This window comes from Alligator sinensis, unplaced genomic scaffold, assembly GCF_000455745.1.
Source record: "Alligator sinensis unplaced genomic scaffold, ASM45574v1 scaffold286_3, whole genome shotgun sequence".
Taxonomy (NCBI): domain Eukaryota; kingdom Metazoa; phylum Chordata; order Crocodylia; family Alligatoridae; genus Alligator; species Alligator sinensis.
This window is the reverse complement of record NW_005842721.1, coordinates 211,188-219,272: the sequence shown is the minus strand read 5'-3', so window position 1 is coordinate 219,272 and position 8,085 is coordinate 211,188. Positions and strand designations below refer to the sequence as shown.

At 43.3% G+C, this 8,085-nt stretch overlaps 1 protein-coding gene across 1 annotated transcript in view; it reads left to right on the top strand.

Annotated features, from left to right (window-relative positions):
• Positions 1–5,945: 5,945 nt before the first annotated feature.
• The window catches only part of LOC102381758 (neuroligin-4, X-linked-like), a gene marked incomplete at its 3' end in the record, with an annotated part of 210,222 nt that continues 208,082 nt past the window's right edge, over positions 5,946–8,085 (top strand). The window contains exon 1 of the mRNA XM_006034294.3: positions 5,946–7,802. The remainder of the gene's footprint in view (positions 7,803–8,085) is intronic.

The window sequence follows — 8,085 nt, the reverse complement described above, 5'->3', positions numbered from 1 at the left end:
TTCACCCCAAATTTTGGTATCATCAGCAAATTTGAACAGGTTGCTTTTCACCCCGTCGTCCAAATCTCTGATAAAGAAATTGAACAGTGTGGGCCCAAGGACCGAGCCCTGGGGGACTCAGCTGCCCACTTCCATAGCTCAGGACATGGGGTCACAACTGACTCCCTCTCAGACTCCAAGCACAACTCAAACACAGTTAATAAGAGGGCCCTGAGATTTTTTATGACATCTATCTTTATCATTCCATTAATGTGTATGATACCTACCTTGCTTGTATTATTTTTCCTTACAATTGTTTTATGAGATTGATTGAGCTTTTTGTCATTTGTTGATCTTAACCCAGCACCACCTGGGGTGACGAGGAACAATGGTCATAAGCTGATGGAGAATAGGTTTAGGTTAGAGATCAGAAGGCAATATTTTATAGTTAGGGTGGCCGAAATCTAGAATCAACTTCCCAGGGAAGTGGTCCTCGCCCTACCTTGGGCAAATTCAAGAGGAGGTTGAACGGTCACCTGTCTGGGGCTTTAGGAACCCAGCATTCATCCCTGCCTGTGGCAGGGGGTCAGGCTAGATGATCTGTTCAGGTCCCTCCTGACCCTAGCTGCTATGAAACTATGAATGCCAGGTGTGCTGTTCTGTTTCCCCTCCAGAGAACCCTTCTTTATGTCCCCTTTCCTCCTGTGAAAACTAAGGATATGCTATGAATAAAGGAAATATGATGATATAGCTCCCTTTTTTATATACATGTATGCAAAAGCTCTATATGTATTTTACCAACTGCATTTTTACCATAGGAAGTGGATTAATTTAGAGTATTTACAATGGGTAAATACTAATTAATACTAAGATTTGTAAAATCCTACATGGTGTTAATTGAGTACAATTTTCTCTTTATTGCTGTTTATGATGGTGACATAAAGGCTACAATAAAATTTCTTCTATTTATTTTACATTCATTTTTGAAAACTGGGACAAAATATTGTATGCATCACTATCCAAACTACTCTTGATGCTGTACATATAGTATATATTAGACAATGTATAGTGATTAGGCATGTGAGATCAATACATGCCTGCAGATCTATTTAAACTAGATGAAGTTATATGGGTGGAAACACAAAAGAGTTTGGTTTGCGGGCTTCAGAAAAAAAACTCAAACAAAAACAAAAACAAAAAACCCCCAGCCTTTACTATTATTCTCTTTAGACTTTACTTTCTATGAGTAAAGCCAAATTAATCTAATATTCTGAATATGAGAACATAAGAACTATCATTTACTGGGTCAGATAATAGGTCCATCCTGTCCAAAAATCTGTCACACTGGCAGATAGTGGATGCTGAAAGGGAGAATGAACAGGGTATGCCCAGATTTTTTATTTCCACTGTTCCTCTCCAAATTGCAACCTCCAGCATTTATGGTGTAGGTAGTTTTGGTTCAGGGGCTGTATCCATAACCCCCATGTCCTATGGATGTACCTTCCCTCCAAGAATTTGTCTAATCTCTCTTTGAATCTGGTTAAACTGTCGGCTTCCACAACGACTTGTGGAAATGAATACCATACTTTAATTACACATTGTGTGAAAAATAACTTCCTTTTATTATTTTTAAATTAAGCAGATGTGTCTACACATGCAATTAATGCTATAAAGGCTTAATGGCCATATTGACATGAGATGCTTTCTGTGCAGTAGCTCATTATTACTTTTCAGTAACTTGTTACTATGGCTCAGTAGAACTGCATGGCACGAATGATGACACAATGCTACTGCACAGTAGTAACAAGCTACTGCACAGTAGGGCTGTGCGAAATTTCAATGGTTGTTTTGTTTTGAAGCTGTTTCAACACATTTCGAGCTCAAAACAGCAAAATCGAAATGAAACAAAAGGGTTTGAAACAGCTTCAAAATGAAATGAGAGCACTCAAAATATTTTGAAAGTTTCTAAATGTTTCGAGGTTTGAAGCAGCCTGGTGGCAGGAGGCGGGAAAGCCAGTGGCGGAGACCAACCCTGGCTCTGAGCGCAGCCCTAGCCAGTGGCTCTTCCATGCCTCCTACCACCAGGCACAGCTCCTTGGGGTTGCAGAGCCTCCTGCTGCCGGGCTGTGCTTGCTAGGGCTGCACTCTGAGTGGCTCTGTCACTGACTCTCCTGCTGCCTGCCCCCTGCCGCTGGGCTGAGCTCCATGGGGCTGATGGAGCCACTTGGAGTGGAGCCCAGCAGCAGGAGGTGGGAAGAGCCACGGATGCACTCTGAGTGGCTCCGCCAGTCCCACAGAGCTCAACCTGCCCTCCCAGCACTGCCAGACTCCTCCCAGGGGTGCAGGCCCCCAGATCTGCATGTAGGATGATAGGAGGTTGCTGCTGCTGCCTGGGGCCAGCAGCAGTCTTCCCGGTGTTGGGCGTACACTACACCCAGCTCTAGTCCCAGGAGGCAGTTGCAACCTCCTGTCATCCCGCGTGCAGGTCCGGGGGCTCGTACCCCCAGAAGGAGTCCAGCACAGCCCCACAGATCTGCACATGGGATAACAGGAGGCTGCTACTGCTGGCAAGTGACACAAGTTTTGCTTTTAGCAGTTTGAGGTACAGTTTCCCAGAAAACCCTGCACCTTGAAACTTGGCAAGCTTCATGCCCTCAGAAGGGGCTACCATCCCTACAAGTTCCATCTGATTCAGGCATGAAATGACAAAGTTGTAGGCATTTTCCCCATTATAGCCTATGGGCAAAACATCGAAACATGTCAAAACAGCGAAACAGTTTCAAGGAAATGAAATGGAACAGTGCTTCGAAACAAAATGAAACGACAAAATGAAACACTGTCCCTTTGAAATGGCAAATCAGAAGTCAAAACTAAATGGTGCTGTTTTGCACAGCCCTACTGTGCAGTCAGCATCACCAGGAAGCCATGAAGGGGTGCTACTGAGCAGTAATACTGGTTACTGCTTAGTCATTTAGTACTTGGGAATGCAAGCACTAAATGACTGTGCAGTAACAATTGCAGAGTCAGCGTCTCATGTAAATGCGGCCACTGAGCAGTAAAATACTGCACAGAGTAAGCCTTCCCGGGGAGCATATCTACCTATAGGTGCTCCCTATTGGAAGCAAATCTGCTCCAGTGGGAGCAGCCCAGTACAGGGCTGCTCCAACCCTGTCCTGCCCATTCTGCAGCAGCAAGGGTGAACTCCAGGCTAGCTCTGAATGCTAGCCCAGGGGCTGGAAGGGAGCATGGGGACAGTTCCCATGTGCATGAGGCCAGAAGAGCTCTGCCAGCTGCAGGAGCAGCTCTCTCCTGGTCCCGTGCACATTGGGAGGCATCCTGATGTGCAGGGGAGTGGGAAACAGCTACTACTGCAGATTTCTCCTGACCCCTTGCACATGGGAAAAATCCCTGTGCCCAGCTGGGTTTGCCCACACAGCTGGGGAATGGCCAGGAACTGTCCTGCTTCTGGGGTATGTCCTAGAGATCTCTGGACTGTGTGGGGAGAGCTGGCTGGGACCTGCCCCAGAAGTGGGACAGTTCCCAGGCAGCCCTGGGCTGTGTGGGAAAGCAGGGAGCTCCTGAGTCCTGGCACTGCTTGGCTCCCAGTTCCTGTAGGGAGATCAGCAGTGTGGAGACAGCAGGGGTCATAGAGTTACCCCATCTTGGCAGTGCTTGGCTCCCAGCTGGGAGCTGAGTCGAACCAGGACTGGGGGAGTTCCCCATCTCCTGTGGCTCTCCAGTGTTGAGGATGATGGGAACAAATTGCTCCCAGTCAGCATCTACAAATACACAACAGTGCAGTATCTACTGAGAAATTAGTTTACTAGCTGTATTTATGGGCAGTGCCTAACTGCACAGTAGACTAATTTACTGCACAGTAAATGTGTGCATGGGTAGACAGTGATGCTTTACTGAGCAGTAGATTAGTCTACTACATAGTAAAGCATCTCATGTAGGCACACCCAGTATCTACTATCATAGAGGCATAGATTCATAGATTGTAAGGCTGGAAGGGGCCTCAGAAGATCATCGGGTCCAGTCCCCTGCACCAAGCAGAAAAGAGAACCGGGGTCATTTTGTTGCCCCTAGTTCTTGTATTGTGAGAGATAGTAAACAAAAAAAACCTGTTTACTTTAATTTTACCAGTTATTATTTTGTAAACCCTTACCATGTCCCCCCTCATGCATCTCTTTTCTAACTGAATAGACCTAACCTTTTTAGTCTCCCTTCATATGGAAGGTGCTTTATACCACTAATCATCTTTATTGCCCTTCTTTGTACCTTCTCTAGTTCTTTTATATCCTTTGTGAGGAGTGGGGACCAGAACTGGGCACAGCATTCAAGGTATGAATGCACCATGGATACATAAAGGGACATAATGAAACATTTTGTTTTGTTTTGTTTACAATTCCTTTCTTAATAATTCCTAACATTGTGTTTGCCCTTTTGATGACTGCTGAGCACTGAACTGATGTTTTCAAATAACCAGCAACAATGACTCCCAGTTCTCTTTCCTGTGTAGTGACCGCTAATGTAGAGCCCCTCATAGTGTGGATATAGTGTGGATTATTTTTGCCCATCTGCATCATTTCACTCTTACCTACACTGAGTTTCATTTGCTATTTAGTTGCCATATTAATGTGGTAGTTCTAGATCCTTCTGTAGTTCCTTACAATCCACCTTGATCTTTACCACTTTTAATAATTGCGTCATCTACAAATTTGGCTGCCTCGCTACTCAGCCCTTTTTTCAGTCAATTTATGAATATGTTAAACAGCACTGGTCCCAACACAGATTCCACTGTTTACTTCATTCCATCCCTAAAACCAACCATTTACACTTACTTTTTGTTTCCTATCCTCAAACCAGTTTCTAATCCAGAAGTGCACATTCCCTGTAATCCCATGACTACCTAAACTTCATTAAGAGCCTTTGACGGAGCACTTCGTCAAAGGCTTTTTGGCAGTCCAGATACACTATGTCAACTGGATTACCCTGATCCACTTGTTTATTTGCACCTTCAAAGAGCTCTAATAGGTTGGCAAGACATGACTTTCCTTTGACAAAACTCAGATGATTTCTCCTCACATCCATGGGCTGAACATTCCTATTCTTACTCTTATTTCTACCAGTTTTTCCAGGAACGGAAGTGAGACTTGCTAGCTTGTATTTCCATGGGTCCCTCTAGAGCCTATTTTAATTATTAGGGTCACATTGGCAACCCAGCAGTCCTTTGGTACCAAGGCTATGTTTTTAATGATAGGCTGCATACTAGAGTAAGGATTTAGGAGATTTCTGACCTGAGCTTCTTCAGGACTTCTTTAGGGTGAATGCCCCCAGATGCTAGTTATTTACTTATAGTGATAATATTCTAATGTTATATTCTAACCCACCATTTTCAATCATAAAGGATCCATTTCCCTTTTTTGAGGAAGAGACAGAAGAGAAGAATTAACTGTTCTGGCCATTTTTTTTTGTTAGGTAGCTATTCTGCCTAGTTAAGTGCCTGCTTGCAATTTAAGTTCCCATGTGGAATGGAGGGGAAGTTTGTTTAATTTCTGACTTAAGATTTTATGTAGTGGTAGCATCTGATGTAAAGTAGTTACTATATTTGATAGTGGATGAAATGGGAAATGTATATATGTAGTCTATGGAAAGTTTAACAGTATGCTCCTGAGCACCCATAGGGCAGAGTTGTCACTGTTAGACATTAGACCTGAGGTAACCTGCAGGAAGTTGTTTTGTGGTGTTCTGTCACAGCTGTGAGATTATTAGCCAAATTAACTACTGCACTTTCTAATGTTCTCCAAATTTATCTTGTAAAATGTATGACATACCCTTCAGAATAAAACTGTCCTCCAAAATTTGGGGCAGATGGCAAAACAAGATGGCATCTTTTCGAAAATGTGTCAAAATGTTCATTCAGTCAAGCAATATGATTGGTTGTGTATTCCCGAGTGCTTTATTAAATTCCAAAAACAACAAAAATTGCTTGCACAAACACCTGTCACAAGAATGACTTAAAATAAGCAAATCAAAATATATAATAAATCAGTTATAATCATTTCCAAGGAAATAGCATTTCTGGGCTTAGAAAAGTTCAGTGTGAACTATACACATGTTTACCAGAGTCTTTAAAAATGTTTTATTCAAATAAGTATAGTTACAATTAAATTAATTTAAAGATAAAATATTCCTGTGTAACTTGTTGCTGCAAAATTGTGTGTAGACACCTAATTTGGCCTCTTGTTGTCTATGGGATCTGGACTTCTGTTCTTCCCTTCACTACTTTAAAGAATACAAGAGTAGAAGTGTTAAACCTACTAGCCCAGCCAAACTCCAGCTTTGAAGAAGCAGAGTGAGCCCTGCTCAGGTTCAAGAGCCTGACATAATTAGCTGTGGCAGGAGAAATACAGAATTTCAAACTAGAGACCAAGCAGGTAACTGATGATTTGTCTGGTGGCTTAAATTGTCAGACAAATATCCAGTTGCTAAAGTCCAATTGTGTTTTGAAATCTCTTCCAGGAGTGTAACTTTTATTACAAACCTTGAAAGACTTTCTAGATACCTTTTTACCTGTTGTCCTTTGCTTGTTTCAGAGAACAGTTTAGGTCTTCCCAGAATTGATCTAGGTTAAATTCAAGGCCCGTTGGAGGCAATCTTCAGTGCCCTGTTTAAACGAACCAGAGGGAGTTGCTGCACAGTGAAGCATAGTGCACCTATTCCAGGTCGGAGTGCACACTCTCTGCACCACCCCATGGCCTTTGATGGCGTAAGAAGGGAGAAACTAGCCACAGGAAGTTAAAAGAACTTCTCCATGATATTCCTCAGCACTAAACACACAGGTAGTTATCTATCCCTTGCATTTGACCTTCAAAATGATATTTCCGATCACCCAAACAAATCTACATGCTGAGCAATCAGCCTCCTTACCAGAAAAAAAAAAGTGTCTAAATGGTTGTGCATTGAAAAGTCTCTGCTGTGCTACATTATCTTCGAAGTGGAGGAGGTGGGAAAATAGAAACAAAAACAGCAAGTGATTGTTATGCAATTATGCCATTAGCGGCAATCATTATAAATTAATATGGGTAAGTTTGTTAACAACAGGCAGATGTTCATTGCTGCAACTTTGATCATGAAGCCATGACTCGAGGAGTTAACGCGGCAGGGATTTGGGTTGGAAGGTGCTGAAGCCGAGCAGCACCCATGTGCTTTTCCTCCACACGTTTCTTCCTACATGTGTAAAATGCACACCTGTTCAACCATCCAGACACCCTTGATAATTCCGTTCCAGCTGGTTTGCACTAGGATTAGATGCTCTTTGCATTAGGTTGTAGATGTAGATATGGTTTCTGTAGTGATGGGGCAGACTGCAGAGATCTATTGGCTGCCGGCTTTGTAAATTTCATTCAGTTTGGTCCAATCGCAGGAGGAGAGAGACTGGTACAGCCTGGACCTCTCTCCCTCTTCAATCTCTCTTTTTCTTGCAGATCAGTCTCTCTCCCTGTCTCTGCCTCTCTGCATAGGCAATCAAAGCTCTTACTCACAGACTCAACTCTCCCTTTTGCACTGCTTGTAATGAATTTTCTTCCTGAATGTAGGTCGTTTACCACCGAAAGCGCCAGTTTCCTCCCAAGCCAGCGTCTGCTGTGTGTTTTTCTTTTGCTTTTTTGGGGGTCGATGCATTCCTTTGGACCAGAAAATCGCTTTGGATTCCAAAAAAGGAGAGAGGAGCCTGGTACGATCTCCTGGCAGGATTTGGCTGTGTGTTAAAAACAACAAAAAAAGGACCCTTATGCATCTGCAGCTATTCCAGTGCTAAGGTAGGTGTCATAGATTAAAGGTTTGATGTTCATTTTCTTTTCTTGGGTCTTTTAGATTTTTGGCTGGGGGGGAGGAGGGGTTGCAGTTGGTACTCTGGCAAAGGTTGACCGGTTTGCTGCAGTCGTCTGTGTGCTTTTACTTTTCCCATCATTTATCAAGCGCGACTTTCTTTCTGTCGCCTCTACCATCAGCCCCTGTTTGGATGTCACATATGCATGCACATGTGTGTGCATACCTATATTTCTTTCTCTAAATACCCACCCTTTTATCCCTCCCCCCCCC